Source organism: Artibeus jamaicensis, unplaced genomic scaffold (genome assembly GCF_021234435.1).
Source record: "Artibeus jamaicensis isolate MK-2021 breed Jamaican fruit bat unplaced genomic scaffold, CSHL_Jam_final contig_373, whole genome shotgun sequence".
NCBI lineage: Eukaryota > Metazoa > Chordata > Mammalia > Chiroptera > Phyllostomidae > Artibeus > Artibeus jamaicensis.
Window position 1 is genome coordinate 3,089,965 of NW_026521807.1, and position 15,470 is coordinate 3,105,434.

Genomic DNA, 15,470 nt, shown 5'->3' on the forward strand with positions numbered 1-15,470 from the left:
CACCAGGCTGCTGGCTCTAAGGGTCTGCAGCCTGGAGGAGAGTTCAGTCTGGGGCAGGCTGGCCTGTGGGTGGCAGCTGAAGTAAGTCGAGGAGAATCAAGGATGACTTGGAAACAATGATTAAGGAACAGGCAAGATCATTAAGCCAGTCTGACAAGAAATATTAGGAGAAGAGAAAAGGTAAGAATCACTTCCTGGGATCAATGAACACTTTTTTATGCGCCATTGTGTTGTTGATTATTAGCTCCCTGTCCACAGGGGCTGTGTCAGGTCTGCCTCGGACAGAGAGGGGGTGCTGACGGAAGTGCCAGGGCAGGAAGCAGGGTGCGGCAGGGTGAGGGAGGACGGGGTGCTCCCTGGGCAGAGCTGACTTTTCCGATGCTGACAGTCCAACCAAGAAGCCACATTAGAACTTTCAAGTGTGTTCTCTTTGACACGCCCACAACTGACTTCCCCTTAAAATATAGGACAGTTTCTATGCAATTAACTATTACTGAGAAGACAGTATGTGCAAAGTTACGCACCCTGAGAAACCTTTCTACAAAAATGGAACAAGATCACAAACTTGTCATCATAAATGACAATTTTACCTAAAAAGAATGACAAAGAAAATCACAGAAGAGAGTTCTGGTCAAGATGTGAGGCGTAAACATGCCTCACCTCCTCATATGACTACGGCAGAAATTACAACTGGACTACAAAACAAGTATCACCCAGAACTGTCAGAAAATCGAGCTGTATGGAAGCGTGACAACCAAGGATTTCAAGAAGCCACATTTGCCCAGACGGGTAGGAGGGGTGAAGACATGGGGAGACATGGAAATGCACGGAGATGCATGGAGACACACAGAGGCACAGAGGCACAGAGACACGGAATGGGCAGTCCCACATCCAAGTGCAGCGTGTTAAAATCGGGGGAGATACCTCAGGAGCGAATGATCCCAGCCCCAGACCAGACCACCCAGCTCAGGGTTCCAGCACCAGGAAGATAAGTCCCCATAACTTCTGAATGTAAAAACCAGTGGGGGTTGAGGTGACAGAAGAAATTACAAGATTCTAAAGGGTGCACAATGGACTTAGGACTCATGCAGACCCACCTTCTCTGGGATTCAGCACCAGGGCAACAGCTAGAAGGACATCAGTGGCACACGGGGAGAAAGTGAACTCACTGACAACAGGGTATGTGCTGCAAGACAGCTTCTGCCCTGGCAAAACTCCAGAGAACAGGCAGAGGCATTGTCCCCTCTGTGAGTCCTCCCCAGCACAGAGCCACAAAGCCCTGACATAGGTTGCCCCACCCAGGTGATTACCTAAGGCCTCACCCCATAACTTACAGGTGAGCTTTTCAGTAACTGGCCTCATTACTAAGACAGGGAGTCAAAGCAGCTCTACCTAATACACAGAAACAAACACAGGGAGGATGCCAAAATTAGTACAAAAATAAATATGACTCAAATGAAGAACAGAACAAAACTTCAAAAAAAAGAATTAAACAAAATGGAGGTAAGCAACCCATCGGATGCACAGTTCAAAACACTGGTTATCAGGATGCTCCAGGAACTCACTGGGTACTTCAACAACATAAAAAAGACCCAGGCACAGAAATGAAGGTTACATTAAGTAAAACAAAGAAAAATCTACACAGAACCAACTGTGGAGGGGATGAAACTGAGAATAAAATAAAAGATTTAAACACAAGGAATGAAAGAAGCATTCAATCAAAACAGCAAGTAAAAAGAATTCGAAACACTGAGGCTAGGCTAAGGAGCGTCTGGGACATCTCCAAATGCACCAACATCCAGATCACAGGGCTGCCAGAAGGAGAAGAGGAAGAGAAGAAATGGAAAACTTGTTTGAAAAAAACAATGAAAGAAAACTTGCCTAATTTGCTGACGGAAGTAGACATATAAGCCCAGGAAGCACAGAGTCCCAAACAAGATGGACCCAAATAAGACCACACCAAGACACATAAAAATTAAAATGACAAAGGCTAAAGATAAAGAATCTTAAAAGCAGCAAGAGAAAAGCAGAGAGTTACCTACAAAGGAATTACCATAAGACTGTCAGTTGATTTCTCAAAAGAAACTTTGCAGGCTAGAAGGGACTGGCAAGAAGTATTCAAAGTGAGGAAAAGCAGGGACCTACAAGCTAGATGACTCTATCCAGAAAAGCTCGCATCTAGAGTGGAAGGGCAGATAAAGTGCTTCCCAGACAAGGTAAAGCTAAAGGAGTCCATCATGACCAAGCCATCATTATACGAAATGCTAAAGGGAATTATATAAGAAAAACAACAAGATAAAAATGATGAACATTAAAATGGCAATAAATTCACAGCTATCGACAATTGAATCTAAATAACAATCTAAGCAAACAAGCGGAACAGGAACAGAATCATAATTATGGAGATCATTTAAAGGGTTATCAGTTGGCAGGGGGCAGGCAGAGAATGGGGAAAAGATACAGGAATTAAGAAGCACAAATTGGTAGGTACAAAATAGACGGGGGGGTGTTAAGAACAGTATAGGAAATGGAGAAGTAAAAAAACTTATATTCATGACCTATGGACATGAACTGAGGGAGGAACTGCTGGAGAGAATGGGGGTACCAGATGGAGGAGGATAAAAGGGGAAAAATTAGGACAACTGCATTAGCATAATCAACAAAATGTATTTTAAAAAATAAAAAGAAAATCACAAAAAAGAAAATACAAATGACAATTCTATAATACTTAGGAAAAGCGTTCAATTTCACTAGTAATAAAAACAGCAAAAAATAAGATGAGGAGCCATTCTCACTTCCCCAACTGTCCAGATTTAAGGATCCAGTGACCCGAAGGGTGTGAGAAAACAAAACCCTTACACGGCCAATGGGAGCCAAACTTGCCCAGATATACGGTATTTTAAAAACTGAACAGAGAGTCATAAAAGGCTATTTGCAGTTTATGTTTAATGGCTTAAAATAAATCTGAAAATGGCTTAATTGTCAAAAATAGGTGAAAATGATTTAAATATATAACATAATATAAAATATCAAACCACTGAAATTCTTTAACTAGAAACTTTTAATGATACGGGAAATTTTATAATACAATATTAAACAAAAAAGTAACTGAACATAAAGGTTTACACAGAGTAAGAGCTCAGCTACATGAAGAAAAGAAGGTACACAAAGGGCTTTCTTAGGGACTCGGCCTCTGGACTGACAGTGGTGACCCCGAAGAGGCCTGATTATTTTTCTCTGAATGCTAATACTTTTCTTTATAGACAGAGATTAGTTTGATAATCAGGAGAAAATCACACATAAACATCTTCTGACAATTCTAGCTCAGCCTTAATAATAAATACATAAGGGCCGATGCTTGGCTTCAAGGGTATACATACCAGCGTCCAGGGACACTAGGGAGGACTCAAATGTGACCTCTGGGCAGGTGAAAACCCATCTTTGCTTGCAGAAGCAAATAACAGAATATTGCAGCAGCTAAAGAAAAGTGTAACCCCTGGGGGTTTGCCCCAGGGGCTCTCTCTGCACGTAGGGTCTCATCAAAATGCCTGACAATGTCTAGGACAGACTTAAATGTACCTGATGTGAGTGTAAATGGTCAATAAACTAGGTACCCTGACCTTGAATGATGATAAGGAGCCCATGAAAGCACTTGACCACCAGCCTAGGTTGACTGTCTTTCTAATCCATAGCTATTCCATGAACAAAAGGGGGAAAAAACGAATTGAACTTCAGCTGAATCAGGGATAGAGTCTGAAAACGAAGCAAGAAGAGAGAACGGTGGTGAAGAAACAAGAGGGGAAGCAGCTCTTTCAACTTAGTCACACTAGGGGGCTAAAGTGGAGCTTCAGCCCTGTTTGCCTGTTACATGAAAGAGATGACCTAAGCTGTGAGTTAACGACAGGAAGTGTCCATTTCCTAACACAACTTGGCTGTGTGTATAGAATAATTTGGATCAAAATCAGATACACTTCCAAGTCCATCTGAGCTTGCCAAGTACTTTTAAGAGTTTTCCATAGGCTGCTCTGGTAACACAAGGTACAGAAGGGTGTCGGGGGCAACCCTGTCTTCATAGGTCGCTTGACACCCTAATGTTATAACTAGTGGTTGCCCTCCGTGTGAGAGCACAAGTTAGGGGAAGGGTTACACAAACTTTATTTTGGTTATCAAATTAAACCAAAAGGAAATGAAGATTAAATCAGTATTTAGTTCAGAAGAAGTCCATTTACGGTAGGAAATTATGACAAAATTTCAGAGCAGACACGGTGTTTATGGGGGATGGATCTCGGAACCTCTGAGCCGCACTGCAGCCTTGCTCGGTGGTGAGCAGGGCTGCCGTGGCTCAGCATTCCTGGGAAACAGGAAGGGCCCAAGATGAAATGTACACTGCTCCTACTTACCTACATTGACAAGCCTCATATAAAAGCACAAACACACTTCACAGTGACAACGAGGGAAACACCTCCACACCATTCAGCTGGGGTCAGTTCACCTCCTCCCATTCAAAAAGCAATTTAAAAGTGGATTGTTAAAGCAAAAAGCTATCTATGTAAGAATTATGGACATTTCTCCATGTAGACAGAACAACAGGAGGAGGACCAGCTGGCGTTCCAAATCTACCTGCTGGGGATTTGTGTGTAGTCTTTTTCATAGACACTGACTTCTGACCAAAACAAAACTGCATGGTTACTGATGTGAGATCCAGAACATCCTTGTGCACCAATCCCATTGAACGGAGGACCTGAAATCCCTGGGGAACAAGCCATCAGACAGAGGACCAGAAGTCACAGGAACATGGACACTGGCCAGAGCAGCCCCAAGAAGAGTCCCCTTCCCAGGAGGGAAGCACACATTCTTCTTCATCCCTGCCTTCACTTCCCCTCTGAAACAAATGATTTTTCCTATTTCTCAAAACAATGAAAGCCACTACATGAGAATTCTCTTAAGCTTTAAGTTCCGGGAACTTAAAGCTTATCTATTGCAATCCCACCTCTGCCAGAGCTGCCCCAGCTGCTGTCCAACACTAACCCATGGGCACCTGCCCACCCTGGGAAGTGCTTTACCAGTGAGCCCCCCCCTGCCCTCCCACCACTCCCTCCAGCCCTGTTTCTGGCCAGTGACGCCCTTCTACCTGGTCCCCTGGCCTCTGGTCAATCTGCCACCTGTGGTGCCTTCTTACTGTTCAACTTCACTTCTCTGCTCAAAGAACTTTCGTGGCTTTCGCATTTATACACGGGTCATACTCCTAACACTCCTTTACAAACTGGGAGTTATACTTAAACCCACATTCACTCCTCCATTTGCCCAACATGTACTAGGCACATAACATGTGTCAGGCACCATGTTGGGAAGCCTACAGCGTCTGAAATAGTGGTGGTCTCTTCAAGTGACTGGTACACAAACATCAGAGAACCAGCTTTATAAGCTAAGCATCATTTATCCTCCACCCATTCAACCAATACTCATGAGTGCCTACCATGTATCAGACACTGTACTGTGCATCAAGGAGGTAACGGAAGACTCAGACCAGCCCTCGGGAAGTTTAGGGCCTACCCAGGGAAGCAGCTTTCTGCAGGAAGAGAGCATTCCTGCCGGGGAGAATCCTCAGGACACTCCTACCCGGCAGGCACAGGTCGAGCCAGAACTCCTTATCAGGGAAAAGGCAAACTGTCAACGTGCAAGCAACAAACGTGGAAATAGAACTGCAGTCACTTTAAGTGTCTAATATATTTAATTACTTTGATTTGCTTTTTTAAAATCCTGAAAAATCATAGTCTTGTTTCCACTCTAAGTTATCAGTTTCCTACCCAGAGCCCACATATTTGATTCAATTCACCCTCAGTAAAGGTGGAAGGCCGTTCCTCCCTCTCTTATTAAGTGCTACACCTCCCCAGTTACCTGCTTCCTAGTGCCGGTGGAAATGAATTTTATACTCTAAAACTAAAATTTAAAAATTAGTTTTTATAGTTTGACTATTTTTAAATAAAAATAGTCAAACTATATGCAATGAAAGCCACCTTTCTTTAGCGAAAGATTCTTTATGAAATTTGATAAAGCCTTCTGTTTAATACACAAATATGGATTCTGCTTAATTCCTGAGTAGAGCTTATAACACTGGACAGTGTACTCCACCCACTTAACCAGCCTGGAATCACACGAGGGCGGCAATGCATCTGTCGTGTTCACCACTCAAAGGGCTGCAGGCGTCACAGACCAAGTACTTGCAATGGGAACATTTTGGCAAGGAAAGTGGCGTGTCTTTCTTGGTACCAGGTACAAAGGAACAGATCAGAGAGGTTAGGAAACCTCACCACTATCACCTTGGGAACCAGCCAGGAAGGACTCACACCCAGATCAGGATGATCCTGAGTCCGATCCTCTTCTCCCACCTCTTACAATGCACGGCAGTAGACCCAGGACACAGCCGTGAAACAAGCACACTGACAACCTTAACTGTATTCTCCTTTCCTCTTTCATGCACACACTGGTCAAAAGTAAACATCTAGGCAGCAATCATGCCCGTGAGGATGTATGTCCATATTTCTAGTAATACGGTAAAAAGAGGGGGCTAATTTAGCAAGTTAGGTCGGCGTTCTCTGTAATCCAGATGCTGTAAATTCACAATTGTCATTCCTGTGTCTGTCTGGCTTGGTCACGTTTCATTGTATTTCTATGGGGTGAATTCACAGTGAAAAGTAAAAAAGACACCAAGCAGGCTGTTTTATCTGGTTCAATCATCAGCGAGGGGGATTTTAAGGGTGAACATGACTTAGCTCCTCAAGGCACCAGTGGAATAGAACTGGCTTTTCCCCAGAGCTGGATAAACAGGCCAGCCTGGCAACAATCCAGGGTGACAACCACAATGGGGGACTAAATCATCACTGGAACACATCGGAAATGTGGAGCCACTTAACTCAGGGGTGAACATGAGACTCCTTACATAAGGGGCAAGATGCAATCGGCCCTGTTTCCGTGTGTGCAGACTGGGCCTCCGAGAAGTAAACACGATCCTCACCAGCACGGACCTGCCTCTGCGGAGACTGCCTTCTCTCACAGAACGGCACGAGCGAAACACAGGCCCCACTGCCAACCCCAGGGTCCCCTGGCTGACGGGCATCTGAAATGCCAGGTCCGAACCATGCCTGATAGTGTTATTAGCTAAGTTTTAATCAGGTTTATGAACACCTGGTTCAGAAAATCAGATGCAACAACAAATCCCGTATTTTCAGCATATAGGAAAAGGTATATATTTTTATTAATAGTCTTTATTAATGGAAAAATTCGTTTCTCTCACCTTCACTAAATAAATATGGAACAGATACTTAAAGACCAGCAGTAACAATGCCAGTGATTAACCTTCTCAGGATACCCACCTGCCTCAGGTCAGCAGCCCTGGCTTTCTCATGAGAAAGAACTTGCCCAGCTAATTTCATAACTCGTAAGTGTTTATAGTTCCCATAAAACTAAACAAAAAGAACCAAATTTCCTAATCTAACCCAAGCAGTCGTTGTTAGAACAATTTAATAACATTTAAGAAGTCAACAGTTCGATTTATGACACAGGGGCAGTTTTTCCTCCCCTAGAATCTGCACGTTAAAACGATCCCCTTTCCACAAAGGAGACGGTGTCTGTGAAAATGCTCTACCAACCCCCCGCACGTGGCAGGCCCTCTTGAGTAGGAGGTGCTGGCTGGTCCCAAACCATACAACATGCTGGCTCCCTGGGCCTGAGCTATGTCCCGGTTCACCACGAGGCCTTGATTTTCTTGAATGCACGTCCAGCCCTTATTAGTGTTACTAATATTTTCCAAAAGTGACCTTTGCCAATGATAGTCCATAGAGTTAATCATAAATCACCCATTAGTCAACTGTGTTCAACTTTTATGTAAGCAATTCCTCCCCGTCAGCTGACACTTGGTAATAAAATGAGTACTCTGAACTGGCCATCTCTGCTTCCCCTTGCAGAGAGAAAGGACAGCAAACAGTGACATGGGCCACGGAACAGCTCCAAAGGGAGTACAACCCAGTCAGCTATGCCCATTATACAGAGCCCCGAATTTTGTTTTGATGAATAGTAATGGAACAATTTACATCGGAATTTGAAGCATGGAAATTACAGCATTAAATTTAACACCATTTATGAAACTTTACAGGGTCCTTTAACACATTTGTGTATGCTCATCAAGTGGTGTTTCACCCCTCCCACCCCTGCCCTCCAAAAACTGCACCTCTTTCCAGTAAGTTGGTAGCAACCAACTTACCTAGAAAGTGTTTCCCAAGAATTACTGACACAATAAGAGTGTCTGATTTCATTTACTTACCTAGTGTATCTACAGGAATGCTGGGGACTCTCGGTGAACAAGTTCAGAAAAATGTCACCTGGAGAAACAAATTAAACAAAATGTTGGATTTAAAAAAACACAAAGTAAACTTATCATGCAATTTTACATCTTGAAGTATGTAATGTTTCAAATATCGGTTCCCAAGCAGTATATTCTTCAACTTGCAATGGAACACAGCTACGGGGGCAGCGGTGCACCACACCAGGGGCAAACACCGAGGAACCAGAAACCCTGGGAGGCCGTGCGGAGGTGCAGCCCAAGAACTCGCACCTTGCACTGTTTTGCTTTCCCCTCACAAAGGGACCAACTTGAAACGTTACTTGTGCCCTTGAGGGCACTTGATAACCACCACAAAGGCACAAATAATCCAGCAACAAACTAAGGATGACTAAGAGATTGTGAATGAGAAAACTATCCTGGTAGCACTCTTTGTCTTCTAATTACTCTGCTAACTCTTTTAGAAGCTAAATTCACAAGGATGTCAAAGACTGGAGAAATGGAAAAATGGTCATTAAAACTCTAACACAATAAACAGAGGAACTGAGAAGTAAGAATTAACTGAATGATTGATCAGTCTGTTCAGAAACCAAGTATTCCTTTTGGTGTTCTCAGAGTCTTCAGGTAACCTTAAAAATTTTAAGTCTATGCCCTGGCTGGTGTAGCTCAGTGGACTGAGCTCAGGCTTGGAACCAAAGGGTAACCAGTTCGATTCCCAGTCAGGGCACATGTCTGAGTTGCAGGCCAGATTCCCAGTAGGGGGCACATGAGAGGCAACCACACATTGATGTTTCTCTCCCTCTCTTTCTCCTTCCTTTCCCTTCTCTCTAAAAATAAATAAATAAAATCTTTCAAGAAACTTTAAGTCTAAAGTCCCAAAATGTGTCCCAAAATGTTTGTTCAGAATTGCTTGGAAATAGTCAACAGAAATGGAACAAATTTCTAACATAAAATATCACAGTTAACCACTAGTTGGAAACCTGTGGTGCACCGAGGAAGGTGTGGCGTGGCGTCAGATTACAACCTCTCCAAACAGGCAGCATGTCCACTGACAGGTGAGGACACCCATGTTGAGAGGAGAACCTTCCCCAGCATCACACAGATCCAGGGTTCCCAAACAGGACCCTTCCTCCCCGCCACGTGACCCCATGAAAGCACCCCTTCCACAGTCCACAGTCTACCCGTCACCTCCCAAACGGAAACTGGACAGCCCCTAAAACTCTGGAAAAGAAACCGACTAGCAGATAAAAACGAGCTTGTGCTTTCTGCATGTTTCAAAGTAATTCCATCATTTCAAAATGATTAGCCTGACCATGCTATTTAGGACTATAATGGGATATCGTATATGAATAAAAATTTAGAAATAAAGGGCTTAGGGTTCAAGAACTATTAAAAACACAACTAGGAATAAAGAAATTTTTTTTTTACTCCATGTAAGGTGGGTCAAACAGAAAATATTCAATAGTTTGAATTCTTTTGATAAACAAGAAAGCAGTGAAAGTTCCCATCTTCTCTAATCAAACTTTCAAATATACCCGTCATCAAACTTTGAAAACAAAAGTCTGTAATATCAGGCCATGCATATCCATACTTATAACTCGAGGTTAAAGAGCCGGTGCAGGGCTCAAAGTCCCCTCTGTCTGAAGAAATTATTTTAGTTCCGTAACCAGCTTGAAGATACTGCACAAGAATCATTGGGTTTCACTTCATAAAAAATATTAAAAAAGAATTCTGAACTCACAAGGTCCTTTGTTATAATAGCTTAGGGAAGCTATGATTTTATTTTTTAAAAAATGATTCTCAGTAAGTTAACTACTAGGTAAATTCCAAGCAGTTCCCACAACTTTATTTCACCCCTTTAGGGAGAGTCACGGGACACCACGATGGGCATTTCTGTCGGGAAACAGCTTCCAGGAAAGTGCCCCCGGGATCACGAGGACCAGGTCTGTTCTCAGTGGAGGTCTCAATTGACACTTTGTGTCCTCTAACAGTGAAACCGCTCAGAAAGATACTCGAACTAGCACAGTCCAAATCAAAGATAACATTTTAAAAACCTCTTTTGTTACATCCAATGCAAGCAAAGCTCTGGGCATCCCAAGACAGACCCCAAGACCTTGGTGACTACACCGGCAAGCGCTGATTCCTGCCTCAACATTTACCAAACTTGCACTGCTGGGGAGAAGCGCCTCTTAGAATGCACGAATTTGGCCTAAATTCTGGAGGAAAAAACGGTACTTGGGAATAAGTTTTCAGTATCATGAAAAAGCCACTCTGACAACAAAGTCTCATCTTGTGAAACTTCCAAAGTGATCAAAAAGATAAAACATGCCAATTCTGTTATTGGGTTGGGTCATTTTATAGGATGTTATAGAAATTTTTATTTTTTAGAAAATGTTATTTCAAACAAATATAGTAGACTAAACATATCCTAAGTCATAGAGCCCTCCAGTGCTCACAAAACAGTAGTGGTTATATTGGGCATTAACTGTCAGGTACTGCTGTATGTCCCTGATGGGAATTAACTCATTTACTCTCCACAAAAACTCTGAAGTAGGCATGAGTATTATCCCCAAATCAAAGATAGAGAAGCAGGCACAGAGATGTTTAAAGAACTTCCCGAAAGGTAGATGGCTGCAAGTGAGTACCCATATACACTGTCCCATCTAATCCTAACAACTACATAACACAGGCCGGGCAGAAAGTTTTACCCCCCTTTAAATTTGGGGGAAGCGAATCCTGAGGCACCGAGACTGAGTTTTCCGAAGCCAAACTGCCAGACAGCAACGGGGTCAAGAACAGAACCCACAGCATCCAACAGCAAAGCCAGCACTGCTCTTTTCGCTTGTGTTTGTTTGTGTTTTCACTTCCGTTAATCGACAGGGAACTCCGTGTAGAGGGTGGGCTCTGCCTTCCATCTCCGAGGAGACGCCGCAGGCTCACAGTGGGGAGGACGCGACCGCAGTGCACACACGGCGTTGTCGCGCTGCCCTGTCCCGTTTTGCCATTTTCCTATGTGCACTTAATGTTCTTGCCCCACTGGCTGTTAAACACAGGGGAGTTATAAAAATTAGCACTATTTGTCTTCATCATTTATCATTTTGTCTCCATTTTTATAGGTTAGTAGTCTATCTGGCCATTTAAATTGTTTATAGCCCAATAAATGGGAGGCACGGTTGACTCTCCCAAGTACTCTACTGCAGAGAAAATGAAAATCACTATTATGTCACCCCAATAAACTCAATAAGATTTTTTTCAAAAGCAAATTCCTGTTACTTTTGAGTTAAAAATGTTGACTGCCCATTCGGCTCCAACTGTGCCTCCTGCTCTCCTGGTCCACTCTGGCGATCGGGAGGAGAAACCATAGCGGCTTTCACTGTCTGGACACCCCCGGGATGGGCACCAGCTCTGATTGACTGAACAGAACTGCCGGAAACAGGAAGCAGAGCTGTAAGTCCCCTTCTCCACTATAACCTTTTATGACTCGAAATGCACCAGTTTGAATTGTTTCATGTTACTCCATAACACTAGAACCAAAGAGTGTAAAGTACCTCAGAAGTTCATTTTGAGGATAAATTTCAGCTTAACTAAAGAAACAATGCCAGAGTAAACAGAGCCAACCCCAAGTGGGCCAGGGTGCCTCTGGGTAGGTGAAGAAGCCACAGGAGGGGAAAGTCTCAATACCTGTCTTCCCAAACAGGGTCCCTCCGTGACCCCTGCGAGCGTTCACTACGCCCACCTTTGTGGAGAACGGGAGTTCCCAGGGCAAAACCCCACCGAAGTCATATGACACTTTGCAATTCATGTTCTCATTTGATCCACACTAAGAGTAGAAGAAGGGTAGCTGGAGTGGGGGCAAGGGCAGACAAAGCATTTATTATTCCCATTTTACAGACCAGAAATTTGAAAAAGTGAAATCACACAATGAATAAATGCTAGAATCTGAGCTCCAACCTAGGATTTCTGATTCCCAAGTCCAAGGTATTTCCAGCTAGGCAGTATTGCAACAACCAAGACATGATGGTTTTCAACCACCAAACTTACACATCAAGGACAGGGGCATGGATGGTCCCCAAAACTTGAAGCATGGAAATGAGTACCAAAGGAGATAAGCTAAAAGCTACTCCTCTCTCAAACCACCCCTTCCACCTCACTAAGAAGTACTCTATTTGCAGCAGACACTCTCCCTAATGCTCTGCTTACCAGTGTCAACTAAACCAGTTAACTGTCCAAACCCCACTTTACTACAGTCTGTTGATACAATAAATGCTTGAGGAAATTGGTTCACATTTTAAAGAAAGTTGGTGACAGCATGATAAGCACAAAGAACGGTGTCCCATTTCTGCCTCTAAAGTATAAATTTTTCAAAGACTCGGCTGGTAGGTTTTTTTTGTTTTTTAAGTCAATGAAACACACGGACTGTAGTCTAACAGCTGGTCCAGGATAACCTCACATTTCAGTCTGACAATGGGAGTTCAAGAGAAATGGGTCAGCCATTGAAGGACTGCTGAACCTTGCAAGATTTTCAAAGAAAGACATGAGAGTATCAAATTTCACGGAGCTGTCTACCAAGCAGAGAGCGTGGCAGGCTGCCAGAGGCTGGACTGCGTTAACGAAGAACTCGTGTGAAAGGCTGGGAAACTGAACCTCCACAAGGCCTGCCCTGACACTCCGCCACAGGGGGAATGACTGAAGTTCAAGTTTCCAGAGACCTCAACGACTATGAGCCAAATGTTGTTGATCACAAAAACTTCCTTTTACCCTTAAGGAAGGAGAAACCACTTCATTCAAAAATCACATCAACAGGAAATTGTTATAGGGTAAATTTTAAATATCTAGGCACAACAGAATAGCCAGCAACAAGTCAGGTTCAATCACACTGCATTTTCAATACATCAGGTTTGTGCATCAAAACAGTTGTTATTATGCACGCACGGCCGGGACCACGTTTCTCCACATAACTGCTGGCCGCTTCCTGTAAAACTGCTGGCCCGGCAGCTCCTGGAGAAGGAAATGCACTCTGCTCACTCCTCTCTCACGGCGCCTGGCTGGAGCGGATGGCTCATACATGTTTACTGAAGGAAAAACTGGATGACTGCATCGGGAGAGGCAAAAGCAGAGTATGAGGAAGAGAGAAATAATGAGTTATTAGGAGGATGACAGGAAGAATTCCAGAAGAAGAAAGCAGAATGATGACTCGGCGGGCATGGCAGACGCCCCGCTAAATGCCTGGTCTGGACCAACCTCCATGAACTTCTGCCCTAAAATGCCCTTAAAGTATGGATGGTGGAGGAGGGGGACAGGGACAAGTGTGTATGATTAGAGGGAACTTTAGATAATTCTGAGAAACCCTCCTCCACACAGCAACTGCTCTTAATCCTCCTGCTCTTTAAGAAAAAAAAAAAAACCTTCAGCACAAATATGTGATCATTTGCAAGATGGCAACTGCTGTGACTGTTGTGTAGGCCTCATCAAACACAGCAACCACCTGTGTGAGAACAGGTCGTTTAAGATGTGCAGACACCGGTCATCACAGGCGGACAAGTGAGCGCAGCCCGTGGGGAGCGAGGCAAACAGGCAGCAGAGACAACCTGGGATGGGAAGTGCTGACAAACGGTGTCTCTGACATTTCTCAGCAGCCTGCGTTCAAAATCTGGGCATGAACTTTAAGGAGTAACAGACCCATGTTTCCAAAAAACAGATGCCAAGATTAAAACTAGAAGGAAAGAAAGTCCGCTCATTAAAATTTCCAAACAGGGTAATGTGAACACGCGCAGGCTACAGCAGGCAGAGAGGGGCAGAGGAGGTTTACAGCTGCGAGTACATGAAACACAGAGTCTAGTCTTGGGTTACTACTTACTAATTACTGCGTTATTTTCTAAACGAACAACTATACACCGACTTTTGCTCCCCGCTGAATACAGATCACGTAGAGCCCTGCTCCCAGGCTGGCATCAGTGATAAACCCCTTGACGTCCAGGAGGGAGCCTGCTTGACCTGCTTCCCAAAGACCCTTGTGGAGAGTCACCTACACACAGGTGACACTTGTTAAGGGCACAGAAGTGTCACACCATCAAGACAGGCCAACTCACAATTTTGGAAATGCCTTTCCTTTAAAGGATTTGCCTGTAAATAAAGAAATCAGAGAAAGGAGCCCTGGCAGGGTAGCAAGGTGGGTTGCAGCGCCATCCTCATATACCAAGGTTGCAGAGTATGTACCCCGGTCAGGAACAACAAATCCATGTTTTTCTCTCTTCCTCTCTCTCAAACATCAATAAATAGAAATTTTTCAGAAATGAAGAAAAAGAAGGCAGAGACAGGGAGTCTGCATCTAAGCAGGGCCAGCTCTAGCAGTGACATGGAGACTCGGCTTTCAGAGGCCGGGCTCCCCAGTCTAAAATATTTGCTGTTCCCACTATCTTACACACGCACAAGGGCATTTATCTGTCCATTATTTTACCCACCCCAGCCGAAAAACATCTGTTGGGCACCTAAGTCCCTGCCGGGCACCAGAGAGAACCAAACACACAAGGTACCATCTGCCACTCCCACGGGACCTGCTCTCTGGTGGCACTGCTGGGTGACCCTGCCAGCCGGCGCCCGGCGCCTCTCCCTCCTCCCCACCGCGACTGAGGGGTGGCCGGGCAGCCACTGCCTGCACCACAACACCCGGGGCCGCTGCAATCTCTTCGCAGCCATTTGTGTCTTAAGTTTCAGTCTACAGACTCCAACGCGTGGCACTTTCCTGAAACCCGCACACCAGTGAGCAGGTAGCAGCATTTTGGTGGAGCAGAGCTGCAGAGCAGAGCTGCGATGACGCCACGCAGAGCCCCGAGGCCTGCGTCCTGGGAGCCTGAGTGAGGGCGGCTCCCGAACGCACTGCAGAGGAATAACCTCACTGCCACGCTAACTGCATGAGAGCGACAGGATTAGGCATCGACGACCTTCAGGGTAAAACATTTCAGGAAATTTGTAAAACATCTGTGTTTTAACAAAACAAAGGAACATGAACCTGTAATAAGACAGTTTCATAAGGCTTAAAATAGTGCTAAGTCTTGCTCAGTAGTTCTATCAACAATACATTTTATCAACAGCAATAAACCCAAACACGCCTTGGTGGTGGAGTCCTGTGATG

At 44.3% G+C, this 15,470-nt stretch overlaps 1 protein-coding gene across 5 annotated transcripts in view; it reads right to left on the reverse strand.

The window, feature by feature from the left end:
• LHFPL2 (LHFPL tetraspan subfamily member 2) overlaps positions 1 to 15,470 on the reverse strand; it is a 144,200-nt gene that overhangs the window by 69,282 nt on the left and 59,448 nt on the right. For all 5 annotated transcript variants that reach the window (XR_005082272.2, XM_037143699.2, XM_037143696.2 and 2 more), the window contains exon 3: positions 8,321 to 8,378. The gene's annotated coding sequence lies outside the window, so the exon portion shown is untranslated. The remainder of the gene's footprint in view (positions 1 to 8,320; positions 8,379 to 15,470) is intronic.